At 45.6% G+C, this 24,115-nt stretch overlaps 8 non-coding genes across 8 annotated transcripts; all 8 read left to right on the top strand.

The window, feature by feature from the left end:
• The first annotated feature begins 1,732 nt into the window (after window positions 1-1,732).
• On the top strand, window positions 1,733-1,805 carry Trnak-cuu (transfer RNA lysine (anticodon CUU)). The gene has a single exon. It is a non-coding gene; the product is annotated as a tRNA-Lys (tRNA).
• A 2,918-nt stretch (window positions 1,806-4,723) lies between these two features.
• Trnak-cuu (transfer RNA lysine (anticodon CUU)) lies at window positions 4,724-4,796 on the top strand. Its single transcript has one exon. It is a non-coding gene; the product is annotated as a tRNA-Lys (tRNA).
• A 1,419-nt stretch (window positions 4,797-6,215) lies between these two features.
• Window positions 6,216-6,288, top strand: Trnak-cuu (transfer RNA lysine (anticodon CUU)). The gene has a single exon. It is a non-coding gene; the product is annotated as a tRNA-Lys (tRNA).
• A 1,234-nt stretch (window positions 6,289-7,522) lies between these two features.
• On the top strand, window positions 7,523-7,595 carry Trnak-cuu (transfer RNA lysine (anticodon CUU)). Its single transcript has one exon. It is a non-coding gene; the product is annotated as a tRNA-Lys (tRNA).
• A 1,440-nt stretch (window positions 7,596-9,035) lies between these two features.
• On the top strand, window positions 9,036-9,108 carry Trnak-cuu (transfer RNA lysine (anticodon CUU)). The gene has a single exon. It is a non-coding gene; the product is annotated as a tRNA-Lys (tRNA).
• A 3,469-nt stretch (window positions 9,109-12,577) lies between these two features.
• Trnak-cuu (transfer RNA lysine (anticodon CUU)) lies at window positions 12,578-12,650 on the top strand. The gene has a single exon. It is a non-coding gene; the product is annotated as a tRNA-Lys (tRNA).
• Window positions 12,651-14,348: 1,698 nt separating this feature from the next.
• Window positions 14,349-14,421, top strand: Trnak-cuu (transfer RNA lysine (anticodon CUU)). Its single transcript has one exon. It is a non-coding gene; the product is annotated as a tRNA-Lys (tRNA).
• A 3,029-nt stretch (window positions 14,422-17,450) lies between these two features.
• On the top strand, window positions 17,451-17,523 carry Trnak-cuu (transfer RNA lysine (anticodon CUU)). The gene has a single exon. It is a non-coding gene; the product is annotated as a tRNA-Lys (tRNA).
• The last annotated feature ends 6,592 nt before the right edge of the window (window positions 17,524-24,115 follow it).

Raw genomic sequence — 24,115 nt, 5'->3', positions numbered from 1 at the left:
CTTGCTATCTGAAATAGCTCCAGATGACCTCTCTCCACCCATTAATGTGCAGCACATACCGAGCGGACTTTACCATTTACGATGGTTTTTAATAGAATATAGCTACCTACATTCAAGAATTCCGGAAAAAGACATGACAAACGTAAAAGAAATATATGGCAAATTGATGGGAGAAAAGAAGAACGACAAAATAGAACAAAACTATCCATGTTCTAACTGGAAAGTGATATGGGCAAATATTCATAACCGTAACTTAGCTACTCATCTGAAAGCAACATGGTACTTTGTTGTAAATAGGAAAGTTGCAACCAACTCGAAACTTCATACGATCCACTTAGCGGATTCGCCTTTGTGTGCAACGTGTAGTTTAATTGATAACGAAGAACATCGTTTCGTGTGTGACAAGGTTAAAGATATATGGCTGAATGTCCGACGAAAGCTGGCACTCATCCTTCGAACGTCACCTAACGCTATAACGCCTGCGGACTTTTTGACACCGGATGATGTACCCTTTCCTAACACGAAACGCAACGCAGTCAATTGGCTGAAAGCGGCAACGGTACATTACCTCTTCACGACGGAAGAGAAAAGCCAAGAGGATTTTTGGATCTATCTGCTAACTGAGCATCACATGTTACTGAAGACTAGTAAATATAAAGAAACATACGCAAATTTTTTAATCAAGACCTTGATGTAAAAGAATTAACAAGAAATATCTGCGGACACAGAAGACAAACGTAAGAGAGTGTTCACCACTACTAACTTACTTTACAATAGTGGAAAAAAAAATTATTTTAGTTTTTACCGGAATTGCCGTTCTTTGAGTTCAACGTTTATTAATTTATTTTTCAAGAAGCCATTATAAATAGTTGCTTCTCACCGAATATGGTTTGCTTTTTAAGCATTTTCAGAGAGAAGAGGCAGTTTCGGAATGCCCTCTGACGTTTCTTTGTCAAGGAAGCCTATTTGCTTTAAGTGTGACAACAAAAAACAGCGATGAAGAAGGAAACAAACTGAACATAACTTCTGTTTCTACCTACTGAAGACTTCATTCTTTTTTCACATTATCAATAAGCCCAAAGAAGGGGTACATTAGTTTCTCCACGATAAAGGGATTAACTTTGTCTCATCAGTTTATGGTTATGTACATGGCGTGAGAAGCCGACGCCGTGGAAGGCGAATTATGGAGAGCGCAAGGATGGGCTAAAAGGGGTGATGGGAGGCCCTAAAAAAAAAAAAAAATGGATAAGGCGTCGGACTTCGGATCTGAAGATTACAGGTTCGAATGCTGTCACGATCGTGTTTTATCGTTTCTGAATAAGAAACATAGCGTTTTAATGGAGCATTTGAGCAGTACGAAACCGTCTGAATGTTGCTGTTGACCATTTTCTGCTTGGAGATGCTCTTGAGCTTGAAACACACACTACAAGACCGGTGTTAACTAGCGAAATGGTCGGCAGAGTGCCGTCACTTAGAGATTCCACTAGCACTTGCTCATCTAAAACAACGTCGGAAAGTAACTCGTTCGCCTTTTGAGTCACATCAAGTATGAGTGTTAATTTTGACGCCACTAGCTCTGCAGGTTGTCACGCAATTCCTTTACCTCTCAGAAATGATTATGAAATAAAAGTGAAGTACGTGACATTAGGCAGCATCGAGAGATTCTGTATGGGACCACCCAAACCAAACGAGTACTGTGTGACGTGCTGCCCGGCAAGTATTCACTGAAGCAGCCTGGCCAGCTCAGTCGGTAGAGCATGAGACTCTTAGTCTCAGGGTCGTGGGTTCGAGCCCCACGCTGGGCGGAACGGAATTTTGTTCCGCTGCAGATGTAAGTTACCGTTTTTCTGATTAACGTGATGTAATGGAAATAGCAACTTTAAACTTTGCCTACGTCTCTGTCAGTCGCAAGGAAACTGTATTTGAAGGTGAAGGTGATTTTGTAGACATGTGTGAAACACAGAGCACAGAGCACTCAGTGGTAGAGCACTGGACTAGTAAACCAAGGGTCGTGAGTTCCATCCTCAAAGGAAGAACTTGAATTTTGGAAATCAGTTGCGCGTCGTGGCCGTATAGCAAACAGTATCTGTGATGACGAACAATTAGCGACATGCCTTTTATTAAGAATTACTCTCAGATGTGATTAAGGCGAATGGCGCAGATAAAGCCTTTGCCAAAGCGGTACAGCATAAGGTGGGACGAGGCAGTCTGAATTACATTTTATAGATGTATTTCTCACATATGTCAGAGCCTCTCGCGGTCGTCGTCGTCGTCGCCGTCGCCGCCGCCGCTTCTGCAGAAGTAGCAAATGGCCATCGTGGCAAATGCGGCGAGGCACGCCCTGCCTTCGATTCTGTATGCACAAAGTGTGTGGTCTTGTTTCCCAGTCTATATTTGGTCGGTCACGTAAGAGGTTGAATGTAACGAATGGGTGGGAAAGAGCAAGGGCAGCGGCTGTGTAGAACGAAAACACAAATTATCAGGGGTGTGAGCGTTTCGAGATGAGTCATATACAAGTTGCACTTGGTCGTCAGTGACTGTGTGGCCTAATGGAAGGCCGCGCCCCTTTAGCTCAGTGGTAGAGCACTGGACTAGTAAACCAAGGGTCGTGCGTTCCATCCTCAAAGGAAGAATTCGAATTTTCGGCCAACTATAGACAAGTACTAACTACCATACGAGCTAGTGTACGGACACATAGTATTCGACAATTAAATGAAATTCAGAGAGTGTCTTTAGCGAACGTCTCTATTACTTCCAAAGTCAATTATGTCGCCCAGATACTGCCAATACCCGCCGGCATCGCCAAACAAATTATGTCAGCAATAGGCTATTTTTTGAGCCGTGGCCACATATTTAAAATCCAGTATGACACTCTGACGCTCGCCACTAGTAATGGCGGCTTGAACTTAACGAATGTTACTAAAAAGTTGCAGGCTCTGTTCATATCCAATACGTTTCAACAATGGAGACAATCCGGCAGCTGTATCGCCGCGCACTTGCTATCTGAAATAGCTCCAGATGACCTCTCTCCACCCATTAATGTGCAGCACATACCGAGCGGACTTTACCATTTACGATGGTTTTTAATAGAATATAGCTACCTACATTCAAGAATTCCGGAAAAAGACATGACAAACGTAAAAGAAATATATGGCAAATTGATGGGAGAAAAGAAGAACGACAAAATAGAACAAAACTATCCATGTTCTAACTGGAAAGTGATATGGGCAAATATTCATAACCGTAACTTAGCTACTCATCTGAAAGCAACATGGTACTTTGTTGTAAATAGGAAAGTTGCAACCAACTCGAAACTTCATACGATCCACTTAGCGGATTCGCCTTTGTGTGCAACGTGTAGTTTAATTGATAACGAAGAACATCGTTTCGTGTGTGACAAGGTTAAAGATATATGGCTGAATGTCCGACGAAAGCTGGCACTCATCCTTCGAACGTCACCTAACGCTATAACGCCTGCGGACTTTTTGACACCGGATGATGTACCCTTTCCTAACACGAAACGCAACGCAGTCAATTGGCTGAAAGCGGCAACGGTACATTACCTCTTTACGACGGAAGAGAAAAGCCAAGAGGATTTTTGGATCTATCTGCTAACTGAGCATCACATGTTACTGAAGACTAGTAAATATAAAGAAACATACGCAAATTTTTTAATCAAGACCTTGATGTAAAAGAATTAACAAGAAATATCTGCGGACACAGAAGACAAACGTAAGAGAGTGTTCACCACTACTAACTTACTTTACAATAGTGGAAAAAAAAATTATTTTAGTTTTTACCGGAATTGCCGTTCTTTGAGTTCAACGTTTATTAATTTATTTTTCAAGAAGCCATTATAAATAGTTGCTTCTCACCGAATATGGTTTGCTTTTTAAGCATTTTCGGAGAGAAGAGGCAGTTTCGGAATGCCCTCTGACGTTTCTTTGTCAAGGAAGCCTATTTGCTTTAAGTGTGACAACAAAAAACAGCGATGAAGAAGGAAACAAACTGAACATAACTTCTGTTTCTACCTACTGAAGACTTCATTCTTTTTTCACATTATCAATAAGCCCAAAGAAGGGGTACATTAGTTTCTCCACGGTAAAGGGATTAACTTTGTCTCATCAGTTTATGGTTATGTACATGGCGTGAGAAGCCGACGCCGTGGAAGGCGAATTATGGAGAGCGCAAGGATGGGCTAAAAGGGGTGATGGGAGGCCCTAAAAAAAAAAATGGATAAGGCGTCGGACTTCGGATCTGAAGATTACAGGTTCGAATGCTGTCACGATCGTGTTTTACCGTTTCTGAATAAGAAACATAGCGTTTTAATGGAGCATTTGAGCAGTACGAAACCGTCTGAATGTTGCTGTTGACCATTTTCTGCTTGGAGATGCTCTTGAGCTTGAAACACACACTACAAGACCGGTGTTAACTAGCGAAATGGTCGGCAGAGTGCCGTCACCGCGAGTTTCCACTGGCACTTGCTCATCTAAAACAACGTCGGAAAGTAACTCGTTCGCCTTTTGAGTCACATCAAGTATGAGTGTTAATTTTGACGCCACTAGCTCTGCAGGTTGTCATGCAATTCCTTTACCTCTCAGAAATGATTATGAAATAAAAGTGAAGTACGTGACATTAGGCAACATGGAGAGATTCTGTATGGGACCACCCAACACAAACGAGTACTTTGTGACGTGCTGCCCGGCAGGTATTCACTGAAGCAGCCTGGCTAGCTCAGTCGGTAGAGCATGAGACTCTTAGTCTCAGGGTCGTGGGTTCGAGCCCCACGCTGGGCGGAACGGAATTTTGTTCCGCTGCAGATGTAAGTTACCGTTTTTCTGATTAACGTGATGTAATGGAAATAGCAACTTTAAACTTTGCCTACGTCTCTGTCAGTCGCAAGGAAACTGTATTTGAAGGTGAAGGTGATTTTGTAGACATGTGTGAAACACATGTTCTGAAATGAGAGTGTTGTTGTTTGGAGAGGACATCGGTTACGTGTCAGATGTGTAGCTAAGCAATAATGGGTCGCCATAGCTGCAAATATTAGTCGGTAATATGAAGTGTTGTCAGCTAAAGTCTGATGATCCAGACGACCGTAAGGACGAAGTACGCAAAAGTACCGGTAGCACGCGCCCCTTTAGCTCAGTGGTAGAGCACTGGACTAGTAAACCAAGGGTCGTGAGTCCCATCCTCAAAGGAAGAACTTGAATTTTTTAAATCAGTTGCGCGTCGTGGCCGTATAGCAAACAGTAACTGTGATGACGAACAATTAGCGACATGCCTTTTATTAAGAATTACTCTCAGATGTGATTAAGGCGAATGGCGCAGATAAAGCCTTTGCCAAAGCGGTACAGCATAAGGTGGGACGAGGCAGTCTGAATTACATTTTATAGATGTATTTCTCACATATGTCAGAGCCTCTCGCGGTCGTCGTCGTCGTCGTCGTCGTCGTCGCCGCCGCAGCTTCTGCAGAAGTAGCAAATGGCCATCGTGGCAAATGCGGCGAGGCACGCCCTGCCTTCGATTCCGTATGCACAAAGTGTGTGGTCTTGTTTCCCAGTCTATATTTGGTCGGTCACGTAAGAGGTTGAATGTAACGAATGGGTGGGAAAGAGCAAGGGCAGCGGCTGAGTAGAACGAAAACACAAATTATCAGGGGTGTGAGCGTTTCGAGATGAGTCATATACAAGTTGCACTTGGTCGTCAGTGACTGTGTGGCCTAATGGATAAGGTGTCGGACTTCGGATCTGAAGATTACAGGTTCGAATGCTGTCACGCTCGTGCTTTATCATTACTGAATAAGAAACATACCGTTTTAATGTAGCATTTGAGCAGTACGAAACGGTCTGAATGTTGCTGTTGACCATTTTCTGCTTGGAGATGCTCTTGAGCTTGAAACACACACTACAAGACCGGTGTTAACTAGCGAAATGGTCGGCAGAGTGCCGTCACTTCGAGTTTCCACTAGCACTTGCTCATCTAAAACAACGTCGGAAAGTAACTCGTTCGCCTTTTGAGTCACATCAAGTATGAGTGTTAATTTTGACGCCAATAGCTCTGCAGGTTGTCATGCAATTCCTTTACCTCTCAGAAATGATTATGAAATAAAAGTGAAGTACGTGACATTAGGCAGCATCGAGAGATTCTGTATGGGACCACCCAAACCAAACGAGTACTGTGTGACGTGCTGCCGGCAAGTATTCACTGAAGCAGCCTGGCTAGCTCAGTCGGTAGAGCATGAGACTCTTAGTCTCAGGGTCGTCGGTTCGAGCCCAACGCTGGGCGGAACGGAATTTCGTTCCGCTGCAGATGTAAGTTACCGTTTTTCTGATTAACGTGATGTAATGGAAATAGCAACTTTAAACTTTGCCTACGTCTCTGTCAGTCGCAAGGAAACTGTATTTGAAGGTGAAGGTGATTTTGTAGACATGTGTGAAACACAGAGCACAGAGCACTCAGTGGTAGAGCACTGGACCAATGAACCAAGGGTCGTGAGTTCCATCCTCAAAGGAAGAACTTGAATTTTGGAAATCAGTTGCGCGTCGTGGCCGTATAGCAAACAGTATCTGTGATGACGAACAATTAGCGACATGCCTTTTATTAAGAATTACTCTCAGATGTGATGAAGGCGAATGGCGCAGATAAAGCCTTTGCCAAAGCGGTACAGCATAAGGTGGGACGAGGCAGTCTGAATTACATTTTATAGATGTATTTCTCACATATGTCAGAGCCTCTCGCGGTCGTCGTCGTCGTCGTCGTCGCCGCCGCCGCTTCTACAGAAGTAGCAAATGGCCATCGTGGCAAATGCGGCGAGGCACGCCCTGCCTTCGATTCTGTATGCACAAAGTGTGTGGTCTTGTTTCCCGGTCTATATTTGGTCGGTCACGTAAGAGGTTGAATGTAACGAATGGGTGGGAAAGAGCAAGGGCAGCGGCTGTGTAGAACGAAAACACAAATTATCAGGGGTGTGAGCGTTTCGAGATGAGTCATATACAAGTTGCACTTGGTCGTCAGTCACTGTGTGGCCTAATGGATAAGGCGTCGGACTTCGGATCTGAAGAGTACATGTACGAATGCTGTAACGCTCGTGTTTTATCAGTTCTGAAAAAGAAACATACCGTTTTAATGTAGCATTTGAACAGTACGAAACCGTCTGAATGTTGCTGTTGACCATTTTCTGCTTGGAGATGCTCTTGAGCTTGAAAAACACACTACAAGACCGGTGTTAACTAGCGAAATGGTCGGCAGAGTGCCGTCACCGCGAGTTCCACTGGCACTTGCACATCTAAAACAACGTCGGAAAGTAACTCGTTCGCCTTTTGAGTCACATCAAGTATGAGCGTTAATTTTGACGCCACTAGCTCTGCAGGTTGTCATGCAATTCCTTTACCTCTCAGAAATGATTATGAAATAAAAGTGAAGTACGTGACATTAGGCAGCATGGAGAGATTCTGTATGGGACCACCCAACCCAAACGAGTACTGTGTGAGGTGCTGCCCGGCAAGTATTCACCGAAGCAGCCCGACTAGCTCAGTCGGTAGAGCACGAGACTCTTAATCACAGGGTCGTGGGTTCGAGCCCCACGCTGGGCGGTACGGAATTTTGTTCCGCTGCAGATGTAAATTACCGTTTTTCTGATTAACGTGATGTAATGGAAATAGCAACTTTAAACTTTGCCTACGTCTCTGTCAGTCGCAAGGAAACTGTATTTGAAGGTGAAGGTGATTTTGTACACATGTGTGAAAGACATGTTCTGAAATGCAAGTGTTCTGGTTTGGAGGGGACATCGGTTACGTGTCAGATGTGTAGCCAAGCAGTAATGGGTCGCCATAGCTGCAAATATTAGTCGGTAATATGAAGTGTTGTCAGCTGAAGTCTGATGATCCAGACGACCGTAAGGACGAAGTACGCAAAACTACCACTAGGACGCGCCCCTTTAGCTCAGTGGTAGAGCACTGGACTAGTAAACCAAGGGTCGTGAGTTCCATCCTCAAAGGAAGAAGTCGAATTTTGGAATTCAGTTGCGCGTCGTGGCCGTATAGCAAACAGTATCTGTGATGACGAACAATTAGCGACATGCCTTTTATTAAGAATTACTCTCAAATGTGATTAAGGCGAATGGCGCAGATAAAGCCTTTGCCAAAGCGGTACATCATAAGGTGGGACGAGGCAGTCTGAATTACATTTTATAGATGTATTTCTCACATATGTCAGAGCCTCTCGCGGTCGTCGTCGTCGTCGTCGCCGCCGCCGCCGCTGCCGCTTCTGCAGAAGTAGCAAATGGCCATCGTGGCAAATGCGGCGAGGCACGCCCTGCCTTCGATTCCGTATGCACAAAGTGTGTGGTCTTGTTTCCCAGTCTATATTTGGTCGGTCACGTAAGAGGTTGAATGTAACGAATGGGTGGGAAAGAGCAAGGGCAGCGGCTGTGTAGAACGAAAACACAAATTATCAGGGGTGTGAGCGTTTCGAGATGAGTCATATACAAGTTGCACTTGGTCGTCAGTGACCGTGTGGCCTAATGGATAAGGCGTCGGACTTCGGATCTGAAGATTACAGGTTCGAATGCTGTCACGCTCGTGTTTTATCATTTCTGAAAAAGAAACATACCGTTTTAATGTAGCATTTGAGCAGTACGAAACCGTCTGAATGTTGCTGTTGACCATTTTCTGCTTGGAGATGCTCTTGAGCTTGAAACACACACTACAAGACCGGTGTTAACTAGCGAAATGGTCGTCAGAGTGCTGTCACCGCGAGTTTCCACTGGCACTTGCACATCTAAAACAACGTCGGAAAGTAACTCGTTCGCCTTTTGAGTCACATCAAGTATGAGTGTTAATTTTGACGCCACTAGCTCTGCAGGTTGTCATGCAATTCCTTTACCTCTCAGAAATGATTATGAAATAAAGGTGAAGTACGTGACGAGTGTGACGTTAGGAAAACATTAGGCAGCATGGAGAGATTCTGTATGGGACCACCCAACCCAAACGAGTACTGTGTGACGTGCTGCACGGCAATTATTCACCGGAGCAGCCCGGCTAGCTCAGTCGGTAGAGCATGAGACTCTTAATGTCAGGGTCGTATGTTCGAGCCCCACGCTGGGCGGAACGGAATTTTGTTCCGCTGCAGATGTAAATTACCGTTTTTCTGATTAACGTGATGTAATGGAAATAGCAACTTTAAACTTTGCCTACGTCTCTGTCAGTCGCAAGGAAACTGTATTTGAAGGTGAAGGTGATTTTGTAGACATGTGTGAAAGACATGTTCTGAAATGCAAGTGTTGTTGTTTGGAGAGGACATCGGTTACGTGTCAGATGTGTAGCCAAGCAGTAATGGGTCGCCATAGCTGCAAATATTAGTCGGTAATATGAAGTGTTGTCAGCTGAAGTCTGATGATCCAGACGACCGTAAGGACGAAGTACGCAAAAGTACCGCTAGGACGCGCCCCTTTAGCTCAGTGGTAGAGCACTGGACTAGTAAACCAAGGGTCGTGAGTTCCATCCTCAAAGGAAGAAGTCGAATTTTGGAAATCAGTTGCGCGTCGTGGCCGTATAGCAAACAGTATCTGTGATGACGAACAATTAGCGACATGCCTTTTATTAAGAATTACTCTCAGATGTGATTAAGGCGAATGGCGCAGATAAGGTATTTGCCAAAGCGGTACAGCATAAGGTGGGACGAGGCAGTCTGAATTACATTTTATGGATGAAAAGCTAAAAAAAAAAGAAAAGTGGTAGATCACTGGTCTAATAAACCAGGGGTCGTGAGTTCCATCCTCACAGGAAGAAAACGAATTTTGGAAATCAGTGGCGCGTCGTGGCCGTATAGCAAACAGTATCTGTGATGACGAACAATTAGCGACATGCCTTTTATTAAGAATTACTCTCAGATGTGGTTAAGGCGAATGGCGCAGATAAAGCCTTTGCCAAAGCGGTTCAGCATAAGGTGGGACGAGGCAGTTTGAATTACATTTTATAGATGTATTTCTCACATATGTCAGAGCCTCTCGCGGTCGTCGTCGTCGCCGACGCCGCTTCTGCAGAAGTAGCAAATTGCCATCGTGGCAAATGCGGCGAGGAACGCCCTGCCTTCGCTTCCGTATGCACAAAGTGTGTGGTCTTGTTTCCCAGTCTATATTTGGTCGGTCACGTAAGAGGTTGAATGTAACGAATGGGTGGGAAAGAGCAAGGGCAGCGGCTGTGTAGAACGAAAACACAAATTATCAGGGGTGTGAGCGTTTCGAGATGAGTCATATACAAGTTGCACTTGGTCGTCAGTGACTGTGTGGCCTAATGGATAAGGCGTCGGACTTCGGATCTGAAGATTACAGGTTCGAATGCTGTCACGCTCGTGTTTTATCATTTCTGAAAAAGAAACATACCGTTTTAATGTAGCATTTGAGCAGTACGAAACCGTCTGAATGTTGCTGTTGACCATTTTCTGCTTGGAGATGCTCTTGAGCTTGAAACACACACTACAAGACCGGTGTTAACTAGCGAAATGGTCGTCAGAGTGCTGTCACCGCGAGTTTCCACTGGCACTTGCACATCTAAAACAACGTCGGAAAGTAACTCGTTCGCCTTTTGAGTCACATCAAGTATGAGTGTTAATTTTGACGCCACTAGCTCTGCAGGTTGTCATGCAATTCCTTTACCTCTCAGAAATGATTATGAAATAAAAGTGAAGTACGTGACGAGTGTGACGTTAGGAAAACATTAGGCAGCATGGAGAGATTCTGTATGGGACCACCCAACCCAAACGAGTACTGTGTGACGTGCTGCACGGCAATTATTCACCGGAGCAGCCCGGCTAGCTCAGTCGGTAGAGCATGAGACTCTTAATGTGAGGGTCGTATGTTCGAGCCCCACGCTGGGCGGAACGGAATTTTGTTCCGCTGCAGATGTAAATTACCGTTTTTCTGATTAACGTGATGTAATGGAAATAGCAACTTTAAACTTTGCCTACGTCTCTGTCAGTCGCAAGGAAACTGTATTTGAAGGTGAAGGTGATTTTGTAGACATGTGTGAAAGACATGTTCTGAAATGCAAGTGTTGTTGTTTGGAGAGGACATCGGTTACGTGTCAGATGTGTAGCCAAGCAGTAATGGGTCGCCATAGCTGCAAATATTAGTCGGTAATATGAAGTGTTGTCAGCTGAAGTCTGATGATCCAGACGACCGTAAGGACGAAGTACGCAAAAGTACCGCTAGGACGCGCCCCTTTAGCTCAGTGGTAGAGCACTGGACTAGTAAACCAAGGGTCGTGAGTTCCATCCTCAAAGGAAGAAGTCGAATTTTGGAAATCAATTGCGCGTCGTGGCCGTATAGCAAACAGTATCTGTGATGACGAACAATTAGCGACATGCCTTTTATTAAGAATTACTCTCAGATGTGATTAAGGCGAATGGCGCAGATAAGGTATTTGCCAAAGCGGTACAGCATAAGGTGGGACGAGGCAGTCTGAATTACATTTTATGGATGAAAAGCTAAAAAAAAAAGAAAAGTGGTAGATCACTGGTCTAATAAACCAGGGGTCGTGAGTTCCATCCTCACAGGAAGAAAACGAATTTTGGAAATCAGTGGCGCGTCGTGGCCGTATAGCAAACAGTATCTGTGATGACGAACAATTAGCGACATGCCTTTTATTAAGAATTACTCTCAGATGTGGTTAAGGCGAATGGCGCAGATAAAGCCTTTGCCAAAGCGGTTCAGCATAAGGTGGGACGAGGCAGTTTGAATTACATTTTATAGATGTATTTCTCACATATGTCAGAGCCTCTCGCGGTCGTCGTCGTCGCCGACGCCGCTTCTGCAGAAGTAGCAAATTGCCATCGTGGCAAATGCGGCGAGGAACGCCCTGCCTTCGCTTCCGTATGCACAAAGTGTGTGGTCTTGTTTCCCAGTCTATATTTGGTCGGTCACGTAAGAGGTTGAATGTAACGAATGGGTGGGAAAGAGCAAGGGCAGCGGCTGTGTAGAACGAAAACACAAATTATCAGGGGTGTGAGCGTTTCGAGATGAGTCATATACAAGTTGCACTTGGTCGTCAGTGACTGTGTGGCCTAATGGATAAGGCGTCGGACTTCGGATCTGAAGATTACAGGTTCGAATGCTGTCACGCTCGTGTTTTATCATTTCTGAAAAAGAAACATACCGTTTTAATGTAGCATTTGAGCAGTACGAAACCGTCTGAATGTTGCTGTTGACCATTTTCTGCTTGGAGATGCTCTTGAGCTTGAAACACACACTACAAGACCGGTGTTAACTAGCGAAATGGTCGTCAGAGTGCTGTCACCGCGAGTTTCCACTGGCACTTGCACATCTAAAACAACGTCGGAAAGTAACTCGTTCGCCTTTTGAGTCACATCAAGTATGAGTGTTAATTTTGACGCCACTAGCTCTGCAGGTTGTCATGCAATTCCTTTACCTCTCAGAAATGATTATGAAATAAAGGTGAAGTACGTGACGAGTGTGACGTTAGGAAAACATTAGGCAGCATGGAGAGATTCTGTATGAGACCACCCAACCCAAACGAGTACTGTGTGACGTGCTGCACGGCAATTATTCACCGGAGCAGCCCGGCTAGCTCAGTCGGTAGAGCATGAGACTCTTAATGTCAGGGTCGTATGTTCGAGCCCCACGCTGGGCGGTACGGAATTTTGTTCCGCTGCAGATGTAAATTACCGTTTTTCTGATTAACGTGATGTAATGGAAATAGCAACTTTAAACTTTGCCTACGTCTCTGTCAGTCGCAAGGAAACTGTATTTGAAGGTGAAGGTGATTTTGTAGACATGTGTGAAAGACATGTTCTGAAATGCAAGTGTTGTTGTTTGGAGAGGACATCGGTTACGTGTCAGATGTGTAGCCAAGCAGTAATGGGTCGCCATAGCTGCAAATATTAGTCGGTAATATGAAGTGTTGTCAGCTGAAGTCTGATGATCCAGACGACCGTAAGGACGAAGTACGCAAAAGTACCGCTAGGACGCGCCCCTTTAGCTCAGTGGTAGAGCACTGGACTAGTAAACCAAGGGTCGTGAGTTCCATCCTCAAAGGAAGAAGTCGAATTTTGGAAATCAGTTGCGCGTCGTGGCCGTATAGCAAACAGTATCTGTGATGACGAACAATTAGCGACATGCCTTTTATTAAGAATTACTCTCAGATGTGATTAAGGCGAATGGCGCAGATAAGGTATTTGCCAAAGCGGTACAGCATAAGGTGGGACGAGGCAGTCTGAATTACATTTTATGGATGAAAAGCTAAAAAAAAAAGAAAAGTGGTAGATCACTGGTCTAATAAACCAGGGGTCGTGAGTTCCATCCTCACAGGAAGAAAACGAATTTTGGAAATCAGTGGCGCGTCGTGGCCGTATAGCAAACAGTATCTGTGATGACGAACAATTAGCGACATGCCTTTTATTAAGAATTACTCTCAGATGTGGTTAAGGCGAATGGCGCAGATAAAGCCTTTGCCAAAGCGGTTCAGCATAAGGTGGGACGAGGCAGTTTGAATTACATTTTATAGATGTATTTCTCACATATGTCAGAGCCTCTCGCGGTCGTCGTCGTCGCCGACGCCGCTTCTGCAGAAGTAGCAAATTGCCATCGTGGCAAATGCGGCGAGGAACGCCCTGCCTTCGCTTCCGTATGCACAAAGTGTGTGGTCTTGTTTCCCAGTCTATATTTGGTCGGTCACGTAAGAGGTTGAATGTAACGAATGGGTGGGAAAGAGCAAGGGCAGCGGCTGTGTAGAACGAAAACACAAATTATCAGGGGTGTGAGCGTTTCGAGATGAGTCATATACAAGTTGCACTTGGTCGTCAGTGACTGTGTGGCCTAATGGATAAGGCGTCGGACTTCGGATCTGAAGATTACAGGTTCGAATGCTGTCCCGCTCGTGTTTTATCAGTTCTGAAAAAGAAACATACCGTTTTAATGTAGCATTTGAGCAGTACGAAACCGTCTGAATGTTGCTGTTGACCATTTTCTGCTTGGAGATGCTCTTGAGCTTGAAACACACACTACAAGACCAGTGTTAACTAGCGAAATGATCGGCAGAGTGCCGTCACCTCGAGTTTCCACTGGCACTTGCACATCTAAAACAACGTCGGAAAGTAACTCGTTCGCCTTTTGAGTCACATCAAGTATGAGTGTTAATTTTGACGCCACTAGCTCTGCAGGTTGTCATGCAATTCCTTTACCTCTCAGAAATGATTATGAAATAAAAGTGAAGTACGTGACGAGTGTGACGTTAGGAAAACATTAGGCAGCATGGAGAGATTCTGTATGGGACCACCCAACCCAAACGAATACTTTGTGACTTGCTGCCCGGCAAGTATTCACCGAAGCAGCCCGGCTAGCTCAGTCGGTATAGCATGAGACTCTTAATCTCAGGGAAGTGGGTTCGAGCACCACGCTGGATGGAACCGAAATTTGTTCCGCTGCAGATGTAAATTACCGTTTTTCTGACTAACGTGATGTAATGGAAATAGCAACTTTAAACTTTGCCTACGTCTCTGTCAGTCGCAAGGAAACTGTATTTGAAGGTGAAGGTGATTTTGTAGACATGTGTGAAAGACATGTTCTGAAATGCAAGTGTTGTTGTTTGGAGAGGACATCGGTTACGTATCAGATGTGTAGCCAAGCAGTAATGGGTCGCCATAGCTGCAAATATTAGTCGGTAATACGAAGTGTTGTCAGCTGAAGTCTGATGGTCCAGACGACCGTAAGGACGAAGTACGCAAAAGTACCGCTAGGCCGCGCCTCTTTAGCTCAGTGGTAGAGCACTGGACTAGTAAACCAAGGGTTGTAAGTTCCATCATCAAAGGAAGAAGCCGAATTTTGGAAATCAGTTGCGCGTCGTGGCCGTATAGCAAACAGTATCTGTGATGACGAACAATTAGCGACATGCCTTTTATTAAGAATTACTCTCAGATGTGATTAACGCGAATGGCGCAGATAAAGCCTTTGCCAAAGCGGTACAGCATAAGGTGGGACGAGGCAGTCTGAATTACATTTTATAGGTGTATTTCTCACATATGTCAGAGCCTCTCGCGGTCGTCGTCGTCGTCGTCGTCGTCGTCGTCGTCGTCGTCGTCGTCGTCGTCGGCGCCGCCGCCGCCGCTTCTGCAGAAGTATCAAATGGCCATCGTGGCAAATGCGGCGAGGCACGCCCTGCCTTCGATTCCGTATGCACAAAGTGTGTGGTCTTGTTTCCCAGTCTATATTTGGTCGGTCACGTAAGAGGTTGAATGTGACGAATGGGTGGGAAAGAGCAAGGGCAGCGGCTGCGTAGAACGAAAACACAAATTATCACTGGTGTGAGCGTTTCGAGATGAGTCATATACAAGTTGCTCTTGGTCGTCAGTGACTGTGTGGCCTAATGGATAACGGGTCGGACTTCGGATCTGAAGGTTACAGGTTCGAATGCTGTCACGCTCGTGTTTTATCAGTTCTGAAAAATAAACATACCGTTTTAATGTAGCATTTGAGCAGTACGAAACCGTCTGAATGTTGCTGTTGACCATTTTCTGCTTGGAGATGCTCTTGAGCTTGAAACACACACTACAAGCCCGGTGTTAACTAGCGAAATGGTCGGCTGAGTGCCGTCACCGCGAGTTTCCACTGGCACTTGCACATCTAAAACAACGTCGGAATGTAACTCGTTCGCCTTTTGAGTCACATAAAAGTATGAGTGTTAATTTTGACGCCACTAGCTCTGCAGGTTGTCATGCAATTCCTTTACCTCTCAGAAATGATTATGAAATAAAAGTGAAGTACGTGACGAGTGTGACGTTAGGAAAACATTAGGCAGCATGGAGAGATTCTGTATGGGACCACCCAACCCAAACGAGTACTGTGTGACGTGCTGCCCGGCAAGTAATCACCCAAGCAGCCCGTCTAGCTCAGTCGGTAGAGCATGAGACTCTAAATCTCAGGATCGTGGGTTCGAGCCCCACGCTGGGCGGAACCGAATTTTGTTCCGCTGCAGAAGTAAATTACCGTTTTTCTGATTAACGTGATGTAATGGAAATAGCAACTTTAAACTTTGCCTACGTCTCCGTCAGTCGCAAGGAAACTGTATTTGAAGGTGAAGGTGATTTTGTAGACATGTGTGAAAGACATGTTCTGAAATGCAAGTGTTGTTGCTTGGAGAGGACATCGGTTACGTGTCAGATGTGTAGCCAAGCAGTAATGGGTCGCCATAGCTGCAAATATTAGTCGGTAATACAAAGTGTTATCAGCTGAAGTCTGATGATTCAGACGACCGTAAGGACGAAGTACGCAAAAGTACCGCTAGGGCGCGCCTCTTTAGCTCAGTGGTAGAGCACTGGGCTAGTAAACCAAGGGTCGTGAGTTCCATCCTCAAAGGAAGAAGTCGAATTTTGGAAATCAGTTGCGCGTCGTGGCCGTATAGCAAACAGTATCTGTGATGACGAACAATTAGCGACATGCCTTTTATTAAGAATTACTCTCAGATGTGATTAAGGCGAATGGCGCAGATAAAGCCTTTGCCAAAGCGGTAATGCATAACGTGGGACGAGGCAGTCTGAATTACATTTTATAGATGTATTTCTCACATATGTCAGAGCCTCTCGCGGTCGTTGTCGTCGTCGTCGTCGTCGTCGTCGTCGTCGTCGTCGTCGTCGTCGTCGTCGTCGTCGTCGTCGCCGCCGCCGCCGCTTCTGCAGAAGTAGCAAATGGCCATCGTGGCAAATGCGGCGAGGCACGCCCTGCCTTCGATTCCGTATGCACAAAGTGTGTGGTCTTGTTTCCCAGTCTATATTTGGTCGGTCACGTAAGAGGTTGAATGTAACGAATGGGTGGGAAAGAGCAAGGGCAGCGGCTGTGTAGAACGAAAACATAAATTATCAGGGGTGTGAGCGTTTCGAAATGAGTCATATACAAGTTGCACTTCGTCGTCAGTGACAGTGTGGCCTAATGGATAAGGCGTCGGACTTCGGATCTGAAGATTACAGGTTCGAATGCTGTCACGCTCGTGTTTTATCAGTTCTGAAAAAGAAACATACTGTTTTAATGTAGCATTTGAGCAGTACGAAACCGTCTGAATGTTGCTGTTGACCATTTTCTGCTTGGAGATGCTCTTGAGCTTGAAACACACACTACAAGACCGGTGTTAACTAGCGAAATGGTCGGCAGAGTGCCGTCACCGCGAGTTTCCACTGGCACTTGCACATCTAAAACAACGTCGGAAAGTAACTCGTTCGCCTTTTGAGTCACATCAAGTATGAGTGTTAATTTTGACGCCACTAGCTCTGCAGGTTGTCATGCTATTCCTTTACCTCTCAGAAATGATTATGAAATAAAAGTGAAGTACGTGACGAGTGTGACGTTAGGAAAACATTAGGCAACATGGAGAGATTCTGTATGGGACCACCCAACCCAAACGAGTACTGTGTGACGTGCTGCCCGGCAAGTATTCACCGAAGCAGCCCGGCTAGCTCAGTCGGTAGAGCATGAGACTCTTAATCTCAGGGTCGTGGGTTCGAGCCCCACGCTGGGCGAAACGGAATTTTGTTCCGCTGCAGATGTAAATTACCGTTTTTCTGATTAACGTGATGTAATGGAAATAGCAACTTTAAACTTTGCCTACGTCTCTGTCAGTCGCAAGGAAACTGTATTTGAAGGTGAAGGTGATTTTGTAGACATGTGTGAAAGACATGTTCTGAAATGCAAGTGTTGTTGTTTGGAGAGGACATCGGTTACGTGTCAGATGTGTAGACAAGCAGTAATGGGTCGCCATAGCTGCAAATATTAGTCGGTAATATGAAGTGTTGTCAGCTGAAGTCTGATGATCCAGACGACCGTAAGGACGAAGTACGCAAATGTACCGCTAGGCCGCGACTCTTTAGCTCAGTGGTAGAGCACTGGACTAGTAAACCAAGGGTCGTGAGTTCCATCCTCTAAGGAAGAAGTCGAATTTTCGAAATCAGTTGCGCGTCGTGGCCGTATAGCAAACAGTATCTGTGATGACGAACAATTAGCGACATGCCTTTTATTAAGAATTACTCTCAGATGTGATTAACGCGAATGGCGCTGATAAAGCCTTTGCCAAAGCGGTACAGCATAAGGAGGGACGAGGCAGTCTGAATTACATTTTATAGATGTAGTTCTCACATATGTCAGAGCCTTTCGCGGTCGTCGTCGTCGTCGTCGTCGTCGTCGTCGTCGTCGTCGTCGTCGTCGCCGCCGCTTCTGCAGAAGTAGCAAATTTCCATCGTGGCAAATGCGGCGAGGCACGCCCTGCCTTCGATTCCGTATGCACAAAGTGTGTGGTCTTGTTTCCCAGTCTATATTTGGTCGGTCACGTAAGAGGTTGAATGTAACGAATGGGTGGGAAAGAGCAAGGGCAGCGGCTGTGTAGAACGAAAACATAATTATCAGGGGTGTGAGCGTTTCGAAATGAGTCATATACAAGTTGCACTTCGTCGTCAGTGACAGTGTGGCCTAATGGATAAGGCGTCGGACTTCGGATCTGAAGATTACAGGTTAGAATGCAGTCACGCTCGTGTTTTATCAGTTCTGAAAAAGAAACATACAGTTTTAATGTAGCATTTGAGCGGTACGAAACCGTCTGAATGTTGCTGTTGACCATTTTCTGCTTGGAGATGCACTTGAGCTTGAAACACACACTACAAGACCGGTGTTAACTAGCGAAATGGTCGGCAGAGTGCCGTCACCGCGAGTTTCCACTGGCACTTGCACATGTAAAACAACGTCGGAAAGTAACTCGTTCGCCTTTTGAGTCACATCAAGTATGAGTGTTAATTTTGACGCCACTAGCTCTGCAGGTTGTCATGCAATTCCTTTACCTCTCAGAAATGATTATGAAATAAAAGTGAAGTACGTGACGAGTGTGACGTTAGGAAAACATTAGGCAGCATGGAGAGATTCTGTATGGGACCACCCAACCCAAACGATTACTTTGTGACGTGGTGCCCGGCAAGTATTCACCGAAGCAGCCCTGCTACCTCAGTCGGTAGAGCATGAGACTCTTAATCTCAGGGTCGTGTGTTCGAGCACCACGCTGGGTGGAACGGAATTTTGTTCCGCTGCAGATGTAAAGTACCGTTTTTCTGATTGACGTGATGTAATGGAAATAGCAACTTTAAACTTTGCCTACGTCTCTGTCAGTCGCAAGGAAACTGTATTTGAAGGTGAAGGTGACTATGTAGACATGTGTGAAAGACATGTTCTGAAATGCAAGTGTTGTTGTTTGGAGAGGACATCGGTTACGTGTCAGATGTGTAGCCAAGCAGTAATGGGTTGCCATGGCTGCAAATATTAGTCGGTAATATGAAGTGTTGTCAGCTGAAGTCTGATGATCCAGACGACCGTAAGGACGAAGTACGCTAATGTACCGCTATGCCGCGCCTCTTTAGCTCAGTGGTAGAGCACTGGACTAGTAAACCAAGGGTCGTGAGTTCCATCCTCAAAGGAAGAAGTCGGATTTTCGAAATCAGTTGCGTGTCGTGGCCGTATAGCAAACAGTATCTGTGATGACGAACAATTAGCGACATGCCTTTTATTGAGAATTACTCTCAGATGTGATTAACGTGAATGGCGCTGATAAAGCCTTTGCCAAAGCGGTACAGCATAAGGAGGGACGAGGCAGTCTGAATTACATTTTATAGATGTAGTTCTCACATATGTCAGAGCCTTTCGCGGTCGTCGTCGTCGTCGTCGTCGTCGCCGCCGCTTCTGCAGAAGTAGCAAATGGCCATCGTGGCAAATGCGGCGAGGCACGCCCTGCCTTCGATTCCGTATGCACAAAGTGTGTGGTCTTGTTTCCCAGTCTATATTTGGTCGGTCACGTAAGAGGTTGAATGTAACGAATGGGTGGGAAAGAGCAAGGGCAGCGGCTGTGTAGAACGAAAACATAATTATCAGGGGTGTGAGCGTTTCGAAATGAGTCATATACAAGTTGCACTTCGTCGTCAGTGACAGTGTGGCCTAATGGATAAGGCGTCGGACTTCGGATCTGAAGATTACAGGTTAGAATGCAGTCACGCTCGTGTTTTATCAGTTCTGAAAAAGAAACATACAGTTTTAATGTAGCATTTGAGCGGTACGAAACCGTCTGAATGTTGCTGTTGACCATTTTCTGCTTGGAGATGCACTTGAGCTTGAAACACACACTACAAGACCGGTGTTAACTAGCGAAATGGTCGGCAGAGTGCCGTCACCGCGAGTTTCCACTGGCACTTGCACATGTAAAACAACGTCGGAAAGTAACTCGTTCGCCTTTTGAGTCACATCAAGTATGAGTGTTAATTTTGACGCCACTAGCTCTGCAGGTTGTCATGCAATTCCTTTACCTCTCAGAAATGATTATGAAATAAAAGTGAAGTACGTGACGAGTGTGACGTTAGGAAAACATTAGGCAGCATGGAGAGATTCTGTATGGGACCACCCAACCCAAACGAGTACTTTGTGACGTGCTGCCCGGCAAGTATTCACCGAAGCAGCCCTGCTACCTCAGTCGGTAGAGCATGAGACTCTTAATCTCAGGGTCGTGTGTTCGAGCACCACGCTGGGTGGAACGGAATTTTGTTCCGCTGCAGATGTAAAGTACCGTTTTTCTGATTAACGTGATGTAATGGAAATAGCAACTTTAAACTTTGCCTACGTCTCTGTCAGTCGCAAGGAAACTGTATTTGAAGGTGAAGGTGATTTTGTAGACATGTGTGAAAGACATGTTCTGAAATGCAGGTGTTGTTGTTTGGAGAGGACATCGGTTACGTGTCAGATGTGTAGACAAGCAGTAATGGGTCGCCATAGCTGCAAATATTAGTCGGTAATATGAAGTGTTGTCAGCTGAAGTCTGATGATCCAGACGACCGTAAGGACGAAGTACGCAAATGTACCGCTAGGCCGCGACTCTTTAGCTCAGTGGTAGAGCACTGGACTAATAAACCAAGGGTCGTGAGTTCCATCCTCTAAGGAAGAAGTCGAATTTTCGAAATCAGTTGCGCGTCGTGGCAGTATAGCAAACAGTATCTGTGATGACGAACAATTAGCGACGTGCCTTTTATTAAGAATTACTCTCAGATGTGATTAACGCGAATGGCGCTGATAAAGCCTTTGCCAAAGCGGTACAGCATAAGGTGGGACGAGGCAGTCTGAATTACATTCTATAGATGTATTTCTCACATATGTCAGAGCCTCTCGCGGTCGTCGTCGTCGTCGTCGTCGTCGTCGTCGTCGTCGTCGTCGTCGTCGCCGCCGCCGCCGCTTCTTCAGAAGTAGCAAATGGCCATCGTGGCAAATGCGGCGAGGCACGCCCTGCCTTCGATTCCGTATGCACAAAGTGTGTGGTCTTGTTTCCCAGTCTATATTTGGTCGGTCACGTAAGAGGTTGAATGTAACGAATGGGTGGGAAAGAGCAAGGGCAGCGGCTGTGTAGAACGAAAACACAAATTATCAGGGGTGTGAGCGTTTCGAGATGAGTCATACACAAGTTGCACTTGGTCGTCAGTGACTGTGTGGCCTAATGGATAAGGCGTCGGACTTCGGATCTGAAGATTACAGGTTCGAATGCTGTCACGCTCGTGTTTTATCAGTTCTGAAAAAGAAACATACCGTTTTAATGTAGCATTTGAGCAGTACGAAACCGTCTGAATGTTGCTGTTGACCATTTTCTGCTTGGAGATGCTCTTGAGCTTGAAACACACACTACAAGACCGGTGTTAACTAGCGAAATTGTCGGCAGAGTGCCGTCACCACGAGTTTCCACTGGGACTTGCACATCTAAAAGAACGTCGGAAAGTAACTCGTTCGCCTTTTGAGTCACATCAAGTATGAGTGTTAATTTTGACACCACTAGCTCTGCAGGTTGTCATGCAATTCCTTTACCTCTCAGAAATGATTATGAAATAAAAGTGAAGTACGTGACGAGTGTGACGTTAGGAAAACATTAGGCAGCATGGAGAGATTCTGTATGGGACCACCCAACCCAAACGAGTACTGTGTGACGTGCTGCCCGGCAAGTAATCACCCAAGCAGATCGGCTAACTCAGTCGGTAGAGAATGAGACTCTTAAACTCAGGATCGTGGGTTCGAGCCCCACGCTGGGCGGAACGGAATTTTGTTCCGCTGCAGAAGTAAATTACCGTTTTTCTGATTAACGTGATGTAATGGAAATAGCAACTTTAAACTTTGCCTACGGCTCTGTCAGTCGCAAGGAAACTGTATTTGAAGGTGAAGGTGATTTTGTAGACATGTGTGAAAGACATGTTCTGAAATGCAAGTGTTGTTGTTTGGAGAGGACATCGGTTACGTGTCAGATGTGTAGCCAAGCAGTAATGGGTCGCCATAGCTGCAAATATTAGTCGGTAATATGAAGTGCTGTCAGCTGAAGTCTGATGATCCAGACGACCGTAAGGACGAAGTACGTAAAAGTACCGCTAGGGCGCGCCTCTTTAGCTCAGTGGTAGAGCACTGGACTAGTAAACCAAGGGTCGTGAGTTCCATCCTCAAAGGAAGAAGTCGAATTTTGGAAATCAGTTGCGCGTCGTGGCCGTATAGCAAACAGTATCTGTGATGACGAACAATTAGCGACATGCCTTTTATTAAGAATTACTCTCAGATGTGATTAACGCGAATGGCGCTGATAAAGCCTTTGCCAAAGCGGTACAGCATAAGGTGGGACGAGGCAGTCTGAATTACATTTTATAGATGTATTTCTCACATATGTCAGAGCCTCTCGTCGTCGTCGTCGTCGTCGTCGTCGTCGTCGTCGTCGTCGTCGTCGCCGCCGCCGCCGCTTCTTCAGAAGTAGCAAATGGCCATCGTGGCAAATGCGGCGAGGCACGCCCTGCCTTCGATTCCGTATGCACAAAGTGTGTGGTCTTGTTTCCCATTCTATATTTGGTCGGTCACGTAAGAGGTTGAATGTAACGAATGGGTGGGAAAGAGCAAGGGCAGCGGCTGTGTAGAACGAAAACACAAATTATCAGGGGTGTGAGCGTTTCGAGATGAGTCATACACAAGTTGCACTTGGTCGTCAGTGACTGTGTGGCCTAATGGATAAGGCGTCGGACTTCGGATCTGAAGATTACAGGTTCGAATGCTGTCACGCTCGTGTTTTATCAGTTCTGAAAAAGAAACATACCGTTTTAATGTAGCATTTGAGCAGTACGAAACCGTCTGAATGTTGCTGTTGACCATTTTCTGCTTGGAGATGCTCTTGAGCTTGAAACACACACTACAAGACCAGTGTTAACTAGCGAAATTGTCGGCAGAGTGCCGTCACCACGAGTTTCCACTGGGACTTGCACATCTAAAAGAACGTCGGAAAGTAACTCGTTCGCCTTTTGAGTCACATCAAGTATGAGTGTTAATTTTGACACCACTAGCTCTGCAGGTTGTCATGCAATTCCTTTACCTCTCAGAAATGATTATGAAATAAAAGTGAAGTACGTGACGAGTGTGACGTTAGGAAAACATTAGGCAGCATGGAGAGATTCTGTATGGGACCACCCAACCCAAACGAGTACTGTGTGACGTGCTGCCCGGCAAGTAATCACCCAAGCAGATCGGCTAACTCAGTCGGTAGAGAATGAGACTCTTAAACTCAGGATCGTGGGTTCGAGCCCCACGCTGGGCGGAACGGAATTTTGTTCCGCTGCAGAAGTAAATTACCGTTTTTCTGATTAACGTGATGTAATGGAAATAGCAACTTTAAACTTTGCCTACGGCTCTGTCAGTCGCAAGGAAACTGTATTTGAAGGTGAAGGTGATTTTGTAGACATGTGTGAAAGACATGTTCTGAAATGCAAGTGTTGTTGTTTGGAGAGGACATCGGTTACGTGTCAGATGTGTAGCCAAGCAGTAATGGGTCGCCATAGCTGCAAATATTAGTCGGTAATATGAAGTGCTGTCAGCTGAAGTCTGATGATCCAGACGACCGTAAGGACGAAGTACGTAAAAGTACCGCTAGGGCGCGCCTCTTTAGCTCAGTGGTAGAGCACTGGACTAGTAAACCAAGGGTCGTGAGTTCCATCCTCAAAGGAAGAAGTCGAATTTTGGAAATCAGTTGCGCGTCGTGGCCGTATAGCAAACAGTATCTGTGATGACGAACAATTAGCGACATGC

This window comes from Schistocerca gregaria, chromosome 8 (assembly GCF_023897955.1).
Source record: "Schistocerca gregaria isolate iqSchGreg1 chromosome 8, iqSchGreg1.2, whole genome shotgun sequence".
Classification (NCBI taxonomy): domain Eukaryota; kingdom Metazoa; phylum Arthropoda; class Insecta; order Orthoptera; family Acrididae; genus Schistocerca; species Schistocerca gregaria.
This window is presented reverse-complemented; position numbering and strand designations above follow the sequence as displayed.